The following is a 13,942-nucleotide window of genomic DNA, read 5'->3' as shown; positions in this document are numbered from 1 at the left end:
GAACTATGTGCCAAGTTGTGATTCTGATGTGTCTGGTGAAGAGAGAACTGAACGGATCTCAAAGGACTCTGTCATTAATAAGTTTGGGCAATCTTTGTTGGATCTTGCTTTGATGTTTGATTTGTTGATTATAAATGGATCTTGTAATAATGACACCAGTGGGGATTTTACTTTTGTGTCACCACATGGAAATAGTGTCATCGACTACTTTCTTGTTTCAGAAAATTTATGTAAGCGTTGTGATTTGCAGATTGATGTTTGTTTGTTTTCCTGGCACTTGCCTGTTGTACTGAAATATGAGAATGATCAGTGTGTTGTAGAAGACCAGGAACCAAAGACAGAATGTGCTGGTGAAAACAAAATTGTGTGGAATGAAGAAAAGGTTCAGCTGTTTAAAGATGAGCTGGACAGTAATGAATTTAGAGAAAGTATATGTGAAGCTCACCGCATGTTATGTTTGAATGTGGACAGGGGAGTTAATTTGTTTACTAATGCGTTGTGCGGAGCTGCTGCGTGCATGGTGAGAGTGTGTGGAAAAGGAAAGAAAGAGTTTAATGATTGGTTTGATATAGAATGTAAACAGAAGAAAAAACAGGTTAAGAGATTACTTAAGAGGTTTCAAAGATGTAAGACGGAAAATGATAGGAAGCAGAAGAAAGAAGACTATACGAAAGAAAGAAAAGTGTATGTTGACCTAAAGAGAGAGAAAAAACGAGCGTTTGAACAAGAAAGATTAAAAAGACTAAAAAATAATGTTCATGACCCAAAGATGTTTTGGTCAATTATAAGATCGGTTAATAAGAAAGCAGTGATCTATAATGATATCAGCACTCAGCAGTGGTATAATCACTTTTTTAATGTTTTTAACGCAGCTGGGGATAGTTTTGAACAAGAAGAATTTTTGTTTGAAGACGAAGAGAACAGGGGAGAGCAACCTTTATTCGATGACTCAATAACTAAGCAGGAAGTTATTAATAGTATAAAGAATTTAAAAGCTGGTAAAAGTTCTGGTCCAGATTTCATTGTAAGTGAAATGTTAAAAAATGCAAATAACTCTGTCATAGAATTCTTAGTTTCTTTATTCAATAAATTGTTTGAAGATGGGACATTTCCTTATGATTGGTCGAAATCCATTATTATCCCCATACATAAAAAAGGCAACACGAATGATCCGGATAACTACAGGGGAGTAGCATTGACAAGTGTAATCAGCAAAGTTTATACTCATATTTTGAATAAAAGACTTACGAAGTGGGCAGAAACAGAAGAGAAAAACATTGAGCAGCAGGCGGGTTTTAGAGCTGGTTATAGCACTATAGATCACATATTCACACTGTATGCTTTGGTACAAAATTATCTCTTACGAAATTCTAAATTATATGTAGCATTTGTGGATTTCAGAAAAGCGTTCGACTCTGTAAATCGTAATATTTTGTGGGATATTTTGAGAAAAACTGGTGTACATGGCAAGCTTTATACGGCCGTTAAGAGTATATATGATTCTGTCCTTGTGTGTGTACGTGATAAATGTAATTATTCTGATTTTTTCGAATGTCCATATGGTGTTAAACAGGGTTGTCTGCTAAGTCCCTTGTTGTTTTCGTTTTTCATTAATGAACTTGCTGTTGAAATATCAAAAAAGGGTAGACATGGAATTCAGATGATTCCAGGAGCAGTAGAATTGTTTTTGATGTTATTTGCAGATGATATTGTGCTTTTGTCTGATACGGCCATTGGATTGCAGAATCAACTAACTGTTTTAAAGCAAGAAGCAGACAGATTGCGGCTAACTGTAAATCTTGAAAAAACTAATGTTATAGTTTTTCGAAATGGGGGCCACCTTTCAGCACATGAAAAATGGTTTTATGGTGATAAAGAGTTAATAGTGACGAATTCCTATAAGTATCTGGGGATGTTATTTACCACGAAATTGAGTCTGTCGTCTGCTTGGGCTGAAACAAGCAAAAAAGGGAAAAAAGGGGTAATAGAAATTATTAAATCTTTTCGGAAGCTACATTCCATTGATATGAGCCTTTTCTGGAAATTGTTTGACACACAGGTTGAACCGGTTTTGACATATGCAGCAGAAATTTGGGGACTTTTGATTAATAGTCAACTCGAAAGGGTGCACACATTTGCTATTAAACGTTTTCTCGGCGTTCCACTACACTCATCAAACACAGCACTATATGGGGAAACCGGCAGATATCCACTGTATGTTAAGACTTTCGTAAAATGTGTAAAGTATTGGATTAAGTTGACAAGGCTACCGGCTTCCAGATTGTGTAAGCAAGCGTATGAGATGATGTTACTGCAAGAAGAGAGAGGCAAACAAAACTGGGTTTATCAAATCAAAAAAACTCTAACTGAACATGGATTTGGACTTGTTTGGATGTGTCAAGGAGTGGGTTACGAAAATGTGTTTATCTCAGAATTTAAAGATAGATTGATAGCATGCTATAAACAAAATTGGCATGGAGAAATGGAAAGTAATGATAAATATAGCTGGTTCTTTTCCTTCAAGACAGCATTTCAGACAGAAAGATATATTTCAGTCATAACAAACAGGTGGCACAGAGTCAATCTTGCTAGATTTAGATTGAGAACAGTCGGGCTGAATGCTAATAAAAGATGGTTTGAGACAGGTGGATTAACATCTCCTTGTCCAATGTGTGGCGAGAATAAAGAAGATGAGTTACATTTCATGTTCAGTTGCAAAGGATACGAGGAGGTTCGGGAAAACTGTACACTCTTTAAAACAGCTGCAGCAAAGAGGAAAGACCTGGTCAGTGTCTTAACATCAAATGACGAAAATATTATCCTCTCACTTGCAAAATACGTCTCAGAGGCAGTAGATACACGGAAAAAGAAAATAAATGATCAAAATGCCCGTTAATTCATAATATATACAAACATTAATGGTTTCCAAAATGATTTCTTTGAGGGTTAAAATTAGAAGCAGATAGAATTAGTATTTGGATGGTCAATCTAATGATGATGATGTTGTTATTTTTTTGTGTGTGTGCAATTTTGTTGGCTGTTGTTTATTGATATAACCTTTGTAACATTAGGTGCGTTAGTTTTTGTTTTTGTTCTGTTTTGTTTTACTTTTTCAAATGATTGGATAAAACGACACTGTAACTTCCCCTGCACCCCCCTGTCACATGGGCTGTTAAGCTAATGACAGTAAAGAGTCAAAGTGTCAAAGTGTCAAGTGTCTCTTCCTTTCGTCGTTCTCCCTCGTAACAGCGAGTGTGTCTCTCTCTGTGTGTCTCTCTCTCCCTCTGTGTGTGTGTGTGTGTCTCTCTCTCTCTCTCTCTCTCTCTCTCTCGCCCTCTCTCTTTCTCTCCCCCTCTCTCTCTCTTCACCCCTCTCTCTCTCTCCCTCTCTCTCCCACTCTTCCCTACGTCTTTCTCCCTCTGAACAGCGAGTGGTGTGAATCACCATACACACTTTCTCCTTAGCTCGCTGGCGTGGCGTGGTGGCGGAGTGGAGGACGACACTGAGACACGTTATGTTGTGCAATGTTGGCACGGCAGGCCCTCTACTCCCTTTCGTTGTGTTTACCTAGGAGGAAGGTGGCAGAATGGGTTAAGACGCTCAGCTGCCAATACAGAGAGTCCGTGAGGGTGTGGGTTCGAATCCCGCTCTCGCCCTTTCTCCTAAGTTTGACTGGAAAATCAAACTGAGCGTCTAGTCTTTCGGATGAGACGATAAACCGAGGTCCCGTGTGCAGCACGCACTTGGCGCACTGAAAAAGAACCCATGGCAACGAGAGTGTTGTCCTCTGGCGAAATTACGTAAAATGAAATCCACTTTCATAGGTACACAAATATGTAAGCATGCACTCAAGGCCTGACTAAGCGCGTTGGGTTATGCTGCTGGTCAGGCATCTGCTCAACAGATGTGGTGTAGCGTGTATGGATTTGTCCGAACGCAGTGACGCCTCCTTGAGAAAGTGAAACTGAAACTGTGTTTACCTTGTTGAGACAGCAGTGACTGCAAGTTGTGTACCGTGTGCATGGAGAGAGTCACCACTCTTTACTAATTTTTTTGTTAAACCCTTGTTAATTACCATTATTTGTTTATTTATTTATTGTTGTTGTCTTTTTTTGTCTTTTTTTTTTCTTATTTAATCGATTTTATTCATTTACTTATATCTATTTATCTTTTTATTTTATTTTTATTTTTGTACGCTTATAGTTGACTTCATTAAGTTTTTGCGCCTTATAAATATTATTATTAGTAGTAGTAGTTCTTTTTTTATGTATTTATCTATTACTTATTTATTTACTTACTTTTTTTTTTTTAATTTTTCTCAAGGCCTGACTAAGCGCGTTGGGTTACGCTGCTGGTCAGGCATCTGCTTAGCAGATGTGGTGTAGCGTATATGGATTTGTCAGAACGCAGTGACGCCTCCTTGAGCAACTGAAACTAATAACCAAGAAAAGTAAAACCTGCGACTGTTAACATGCAGCAGTAACGCCGTGATTTTGACGTTACGTCGGATGAAACGAAACGCAGCTCTCCTCTTTACTGAGTAAGCTGTCTTGTTAGAAGACCCCAGTTCCAAGAACAAAATTTTTTTTAAAATATATCACACGTTGTGAGATGTCGGACGGACAGTAATTATTATCTATCGCCGCCACCCAAATTTATACACAAAGTATACACACATGTACACACCCAAGCGCGCGCTCCCTCCCGGCCACCAACCCCCTATACACTGTACACACACACACACACACACACACACACACACATATATATATATATATATATATATATATTCACTCTCTCTCCTCACATGCATACACACACACACACACACGCACATATATATACATACATACATACACTCTCTCTCTTTACACACACACACACACACACACACACACACATATACATACATACATACATACATACACTCTCTCTTCACACACACACACACACACACACACACACACACGACACAGACACAATACATACATTCTCTCTTCATACGCACACACACACACACACACACACACACACACACACACACACGACACACACAGAGACAGTCACAGACAGCACACACACACACACACAACTCACTCACACACACACACACACACACACACACACACACACACACACACACACATCCTTTGCAGGACAACACAGCGTTAATTTTACAGTAAATAGGCTAGTTTCAGAAGGTGACGAAAGATGTCTCCGTCAGTGGTGGAAAAACCCCGCGTTTCTGAGGAAAGTTGAGAAAAAAAAATGAAAAAAAAACAAAAACGTCCGCGCACTTTTTACCGGTCAAACCCCCGATTATGTTTTTTTTTTTGTTTGTTTGTTTGTTTGTTTGTTCTGTTTTTTCCAGTCATTTCCGGTGTAACACTAACTAACCCCCCCCCCATCCCCTCCCCCTTGTAGGGTTTTTCCCCCGGGGGGGTCATTTGTGACCCCTTTTTTTCTGTTGCTGTAATGAAGACATTGAAAAAAAATGAAGAAGGCACCCCCACTCAACACCCCCACTCTCTTACAACTGAACAGAAGCAAACGTGTTGAGGATAAAGGGCCTGGCCAGTTGCGTTGCTCGGACGGAACAGCCTAATATGGTCGTAACCCGCTACTGACTCTCTGTAGTATCTCATCTCATCTCATCTATCCCTTGATCCGTGGGTGGGTCGTTGGGGCACCATGGATGACTGCCTGGTCAGCTCGCGCCACCTGCCTCGGTCCTCAGCGGCCCTTTGAGTTGTGGCAAATGGCAGGCCCGTCCACTCTTTGATGTTGTCCTCCCATCGCTTTCTCTGTCTGCCTCTCTTCCTCCTTCCTTGTACGGTACCCTGCAGGATGGTCTTGGCTAGGCCGTCTGATCGTGTGACGTGTCCATACCAGCGGAGCTTGCGTTCCTTCACTGTGGTTAGCAGGTCTTTGAATGGGCCAATGGCGTTTTGGACTCTTCTTTTCACTTCCTCATTTGTGATGTGGTCTTTGTATGTAATGTTCAGGATCTTGCGGAAGCATCTCATTTCCAGGGCCTGGATTCTTCTCTGGAGTTCTGCAGTGAGGGTCCAGGATTCGCAAGCGTATAGAAATATTGAGAAGATGAGGGAGCGCATTAGTCTGATTTTGGACGAGAGGGAGATCTTTTTGTCCTTCCATATAGTCTTCAATCGACTCAGTGCGGCAGTAGTCTGCGCGATTCTGGACAGGACCTCTGGTTTCGAACCCTCGTCTGACACAATACCACCCAGGTATTGGGTGACCTCGGCTGTGACCAACGACCTGGAGAGGGATGGGCTCCGCTAGGCCACTCAGCCCAAGACACACCATGATGATGACAACCCCCACTCTCTGTAGTATGGAACTGACCAATGGCGTAGTTCGATCAACGTAGGCATTTAGTCACGTGTAACTGTCAAAAAGTTAGAACCAAGCAATGCAACTGGCCCTGCCGTATCATTTGATAGCCTGTCATTGACTCTGCCAGGGTCAAATTCCCCCCCCCCTGCCTGCCCTCTCTCCCCTCCTCCCCCCCCCCCCCCCGCAACCCCCCCCCCCCCCCACACACACACACACACACCCATCCTGGGAGAGGGGGCGGGGGGTGGGGGTCGTTTAAAGCTAGCCTAGAAAGGGTAGGGTTAGGCCGAGGGGAAAATTCAACCGTGTGGATGGGTGCAGGGTCAGTTTTGACTCGTTGAAGTCTACCCCCCGGGGGAGGGGGGGGGGGGAAGTGGGGGTGTAATTCCAGGATTAGCCATATTTGAACCCCGGGATAAAAAAAAAATTAACGGGGGGTGGGGGGGGGGGAGGAGGGGTGTGTATGAAGTGTTATTACACCGGGTGGCTGTGCCATGACGTGTGCAGTTGTCACATGACGCTGAAGTCGGCTGTGCAGCAGAACGTTGTCAAAGGCCAGTGCAAACGCGCGCCCGGCGGTGTTCACTGACGTACGCATGCACGAGTACAGAGAGAGAGAGAGAGAATGTGCCAGAATAATCAATGTATATGATTGTGGACCCTCAACAATGAAGACGAAGAAGACACACACATCGCGCGCACGTACTCTCTCTCTCTCACACACACACACACACACACACACACACACACACATATATATATATATATATATATATATATATATATATATATATTGTAATTATTTATCAAAATATCACTTAAAGTGAGAAGACGTAACATTGGAGAACTCTGTTTATCAATGACGTCAAATACAGCTACACCAAAAAAAAAACAAAAAAAAAACAACACTTGAAAGAGTAAATTGCTATGCACCATTGTTCACTTATGATTGATGACATGCGCACTTTTGCGCACGTTAATCAATTGTATATTCATCTCTCTCTATCTGTGTGTGTGTGTGTGTGTGTTCATCAGTGGTGATATATATATATATATATATATATATATATATATATATCGTGTGTGTGTGCGTGTGTGTGTGTGTGTGTGCGTGCAAGTATGATGGGCATAATTATTACTGATTTGCTTAAAAGTGCTTGCATGTGTATGTATTCATGTGTGTGAGAGTACCTTGTCTACTTTTGAATAATTGCATACGTCTTGTTCTCGTTTTCATTTCTTTTCTCTTTTTGATTTTTTTTTTTTTTTTTCATTTCATTTTATTCTATTTTATTTCATTTTCATTCTTCTTCCCCTACATCTGGATGAAAATAAAAAGCAATGGTTATGGCTCATAGTCCGTTTTCCTCATTAACTCACTCAGTACGGCCAGTCCTCTCTTCTCCTCTACACAGACCCCTCGGATGTCCAGTGGGTGTCTGAATGACCCAAACCTTTTGCTTCCGTCGTCAGAATTGTGGTATTCTTTGTCAACATTCACCTCTTCAGTGTAAGAGCCTTCCGCTTGTACTATTTTTATGGTGGTAATTGGGGTGAAACGCTGTTAACGTCTTCTCTTTCGCCGTTCGTATGGAGAGAGTTAAAGAAATTTCATTCATTCATTCATTCAGCCATTCAGTCAGTCAGTCAGTCAGCCAGTCACCATCGTTAACGTGATTGTTGTTGCTGTTGATGTTGTTGTTAGTTTCAGTTTCAATTTCAGTAGCTCAAGGAGGCGTCACTGCGTTCGGACAAATCCATATACGCAATACCACATCTGCCAAGCAGATGCCTGACCAGCAGCGTAACCCAACGCGCTTAGTCAGGCATTGAGAAAAAAAAAAAAGATAAATACATAAAAAAAAGAACTACTACTACTAATAATAATAATATGTACAAGGCGCAAAAATTTGATGAAGTCAACTATAAACGTACAAAATAAAATAAAATAGAATAAAATAAAATAAATAAATATATTGTTGTTGTTAGTAAATGGGAACTCAAACTTGATGCAGAATCCGGTAAAGAAAAAAAAAAAGCAATTTGATCCCTGTGCATGTGTGTGTTAATGGAAAGTGTGTCCTTCGGTGCAAATGGAGGGGCGAGGTGTGTGGGGGGAGGAGGGGAGGGGGAGGGGGGGAGGAGAGTATTAAAAAAAAAGAAAAGGTGAGGACATTCTTTCTCACATGACGGGGGAAAGATACGTGACACTGGTTTCTTGTTCCTCTCTCTCTCTCTCTCTCTCTCTCTCTCTCTCTCTCACACACACACACACACACACACACACACACACATACAAAGAGAGAGAGAGAGAGGATGCTGTTGTAGTTAATTGTTCGTCGAACGTTATCTATAAAGGTCCGGTTATTGTTTTCTGTTGTTATTTTGTTGTTGTTGTTGTTGTTTTTTTCCTGAGCAACAGGATACAGGATGGCAAAGTTCGGGGGGGGGGGGGGAGCGGGGGGGGGGGGGGAGTGGGAGAGGGGGGTCGGATTGGGTGAGGCGACGGGAAGGGAGTGGGTGGTTGGAAGGTGGGGCTGCGAGCGTTGGGGGAGTTGTTAGTGTGTGTGTGTCAGTGTGTGTGCGTGTGTGTGTGTGTGTCTGTGTGTGTGTGTGTGTGTGTGTGTATGCGTGTGTGTGTGTGTGTGTGTGTGTATGCGTGTGTGTATGTGCATGTGTGTGTGCGTGCGTGTATGTATTTGTGTATGCGAGTGGGTGTATACGAGTGTGTGTGTGTGTGTGTGTGTGTGTGTGTGTGTGTGTGTGTTTGTGTGTTTGTGTGTGTTTATATATATATATATACATGTGTGTGTGTGTGTGTGTGTGTGTGTGTGTGTGTGTGTGTGTGTGTGTGTGTGTGCTGAACAGCAGAGCAGTGGAGTAAACAAGCTGCAAGAAAGAAATAAAGCCCTTCTGTTCAAAGAAAGCTGCTACCACAGTCCCCTCCCTGCCCCCCCCCCCCCCCCCCCCCCCCCCCCCCCCCCCCCCCCCCCCACACACACACACCCCATACACACCCCTTCTTTCCACAACCAATCTTCAAATCTTCTGCAAAACGTGTCACGATTCCATCTTGCTACACAATCCTGTCTGTTCTCCACATACAGAGTAACGCAGTGACGGGCGCAATAGCCGAGTGGTTAAAGCGTTAGACTTTCAATCTGAGGGTCCCGGGTTCGAATCTCGGTGACGGCGCCTGGTGGGTAAAGGGTGGAGATTTTTCCGATCTTCTAGGTCAACATATGTGTAAACCTGCTAGTACCTGAAACCCCCTTCTATGAAGATCAAATACGGACGTTAAAAATCCTGTAATCCATGTCAGCGTTCGGTGGGTAATGGAAATAAGAACATACCCAGCATGCATAGCCCCGAAAGCGGAGTATGGCTGCCGAAATGGCGGGGTATAAACGGTAATACACGTTAAAAAAAATTTAATAAAAAATATGAAAAAGCCCGCTCGTGTACATACGAGTGAACGTGGGAGTTGCAGCCCATGAACGCAGAAGAAGAAGGAGTAACAAAGTGGCTGGGTTTCCAGGGTGATTTTTTTTCTTCTTCTTCTTTATATTGTATTTGTTTAAGTTACTTATTTATTGGATTTCAGTTCCATCACAATATACCAGTGTCATTACGGAAACAACCTTGTAGGCCTATGTGCCTTAAGCATTAAGAACAAGGTCTCCCGGCAATTTGCATTGTAGTTTCATAGAATCAATTCCTCAACACCAGAAATTGTGCATGTGCTGCATACTTCTTCTTCTTCTTCTTCTTCTTCTTCTTCTTCTTCTTCTTCTGTGTTCGTAGGCTGCAACTCCCACGCTCACTCGTATATACGCGAGTGGGCTTTTACGTGTATGACCGTTTTAACCCGCCATGTAGGCAGTCATACTCCGCTTTCAGGGGTGTGCATGTCATGCTGGGTATGTTCTTGTTTCCATTACCCACCGAACGCTGACATGGATTACAGGATCTTTAACGTACGTATTTGATCTTCTGCTTGTGTATACACACGAAGGGGGTTCCGGCACTAGCAGGTCTGCACATATGTTGACCTGGGAGATAGTAAAAGTCTCCACCCTTTTCCCACCAGGCGCCGTCACCGTGATTCGAACACGGGACCCTCAGATTGAAAGTCCAACGCTTTAATCATTCGGCGATTGTGCCCGTCGTGCTGCATACATTTACTGAAAGGAAGACCACTGTGACAATCATAATCCTGATACAGGCTGACTGGCTGTATGTCAAATGAACCTTCGATGATGGTATCGATATCTGTGATTGATGTCTGAAGGTGTAAAAATGAAACCGATTTATGTCAATGAATATTGAAATAAGGGTGTAGGATTGTTGATTTTGTCGTGTACGTGGAAGGAATATGCTTTTGTTAAAAAAAAAATTAATACCAATTTGTTATTGAATACCTTTAAAAAAAAAAAAAAAATTTAAAGAAAGAAGAAAAGAAAAAGTCATATGTATCGTGTGTGTTATTTCTAACATGACACTTTTCTAATTGGATCTTCTCTCCGTGGTTGGATCTCTGGGTTTTTGTGGGGTTTTTTTGTTTTGTTTTTTTGTTGTTGTTTTTTGTTATTGTTGTTGTTTTTATTTTCCTGTTTTTTCTCTTTTCATTCCTTCTTCTTCTTCTTCTTTTGTCCGCGCCATCAACGCTCAGCTGCCAATACAGAGAGTCCGTGAGGGTGTGGGTTCGAATCCCGCTCTCGCCCTTTCTCCTAAGTTTGACTGGAAAATCAAACTGAGCGTCTAGTCTTTCGGATGAGACGATAAACCGAGGTCCCGTGTGCAGCACGCACTTGGCGCACTGAAAAAGAACCCATGGCAACGACAGTGTTGTCCTCTGGCGAAATTACATAAAATGAAATCCACTTTCATAGGTACACAAATATGTAAGCATGCACTCAAGGCCTGACTAAGCGCGTTGGGTTATGCTGCTGGTCAGGCATCTGCTCAACAGATGTGGTGTAGTGTGTATGGATTTGTCCGAACGCAGTGACGCCTCCTTGAGAAAGTGAAACTGAAACTGAAACTGATTGTCCGTGGTTGGATCTTGATGATGACCACGTTGACCCACAGTGTCAAGTGTCTCAGTCCTGCCCTTGACCCATTATAGTGGGGAAATGATCGGTGCATCCCGGCTCAAGACCTCGTGATGACTGACGTCAACGAGTACATTCCTGGGATTCCATTACGTTATCACTGGCTGCTCTGGAGTCTAAGTGGCAGACACATTTAAAGTACTGATACTGGGCGAAGACTCGGTCTTCGTTTGCACACACACTGTTCCGTTCAGTGTGTGGTCATTGCGAAGTTTAAGGTATTTGTATTTCTCTTTTCTTTTTTTTTTCTTTTTTTATCACAGCCGATTTCTCTGTGTGGAATTCGGGCTGCTCTTCCCAGGGAGAGCGCGTCGCTACACTGCAGCGCCATCAATTTTTTTTTTTTTTTTTTTTTTTTGTATTTTTTCCTGCGTGCAGTTTTATTTGTTTTTCCTATCCAAGTGGGTTTTTCTATATAATTTTGCCATGATAAACCCTTTTTGTTGCCGTGGGTTGTTGTTTTTTACGTGCGCTAAGTGCATGCTGCACACGGGACCACGGTTTATCGTCTAATCCGAATGACTAGCGTCCAGACCACCACTCAAGGTCTAGTGGAGGGGGAGAAAATATCGGCGGCTGAGCCGTGATTCGAACCAGCGTGTTCAGATTCTCTCGCTTCCTAGGCGGACGCGTTACCTCTAGGCCATCGCTCCACACAGATGGAATCTTCTCTTTTGTTTTTTAACTTACGGAAACCAGGTCATGTTCGGAGTCTCTGCGAAGGGAGTGATAAATGGTTAAGATGGTTCCATGCTGCTGCTGAAAGATGACAATAAATTTATTTTTATTCTTAGGTTCCTCTGTTGTCAACTTTAAGTTTGTCAAATACCGGCATCCTCCTGTTCACACACACACACACACACACACACACACACACACACACACACACGCACGCACGCACGCACGCACACACAAACAAACAAACAAACAAACAAACACATTCGCAAGCACACAGATATATACATGCAAGCAAACACACATGCACAGAAACACACACACACACACACACACACGCACGCACGCACGCACGCGCGAACACAGATACATACACATCCAATCAAACACACACGCGCGCACACACACACTCTCTCTCTCTCTCTCTCTAACACACACACACACACACACACACACACACACACACAAACACACACACACACACTCACTCACTCACTCTCTCTCTAGCACTCACACACACACACACACACACACACACACACACTAACACTAACACACAAACACACAAACACACACACTCTCTCTCTCTCTCTAACACACACACACACACACACACACACACACACACACACACACACACACACACTAACACTAACACTAACACCAACACCAACAATAAAACAAAGAACACAGTGTAGTCTGCGACCTGTCACCCCGACAAGGACATCCCGGCCGCCAACTCACCACTTAGTTCACACGGGAAATAAAACCAAAAATCTAGAAATAACACACACACACACACACACACACACACACACACACACACACACACACACACACACAGTGACGATTGTCGCCCATATATTTCCTGATGGAAACTAGCCGAGAGCAGTAATTTCCAGAAACGTGGAAATCACTCGACATTCCTGTATACGAGTGACAGGAAAGAAGCAGAGAACAGGGAACATTTCGGCCGGCGACTCACAGTATATCACGTGCACTTTCGTCGCTATAAGGACGCTGCTTTGTTTCCAACGCTTTCTCGTCATGTTCACAGTTCACACACAGATCGGACAATGGGCAACTTCCTGTATGTTAATTGGTAGGCGGCACGTGACCGGACATGACGTCATTTAGTGTGCGCCAGACGTGACCCACGTCATGGTGAGCGGCCATAACGGTTTTCTTCAGGGGTTTTTTGTTTTGTTTTGTTTTGTTTTGTTTTTCTTTCGAATGCAACAAAAATTTAAAAACGTTTCTTGTGCGTGTTGGTCAATAGTTTCGCTGTTAATGACGACAAAAGGGAAAAAGAACTGTTTTGAGAGTTTCCGGCGTGGAGATGGATGGCTAACAACTGCTGTTTCAACAAATTTTTTCATGACTACAAGAAGATCTCAAATCAATAATGACCTAAATTAATGTCTTTGTTTTTTTCTTCTTCCTGTTTCATTATCTTTCAAGCGATTTGTGACTTCTTGAAACGACTGCAGGTAGGTATACAAAAGCAACTATACTAATATGAAATACTAAAGCACCTGCAACAGCAGTAATAGCAGGAACAAAAACAAAAAAAACAAAAAAGAAGTAGTAGTAGTAGAAGTGATAGTAATAGTAGTTGTAGTAGTCTCAAGGAGTATGTGTGTGTATGTATGTGCCTATGTGTGTGTTTGTGTGTGTGTGTGTGCTTGTGTGTTTGTACGTTCGCCGTGTCTGCGTGTGCACGTGTGTGTGCGTGCGCGCGCGCGCGTGTGTGTGTGCTTGTGAGCGTGCGTATGTGTGTATATTTGTATGTG

This window comes from Babylonia areolata, chromosome 4 (genome assembly GCF_041734735.1).
Source record: "Babylonia areolata isolate BAREFJ2019XMU chromosome 4, ASM4173473v1, whole genome shotgun sequence".
In the NCBI taxonomy this organism is placed as follows: Eukaryota; Metazoa; Mollusca; class Gastropoda; order Neogastropoda; family Buccinidae; genus Babylonia; species Babylonia areolata.
Note: the sequence above shows the minus strand (reverse complement) of the source record.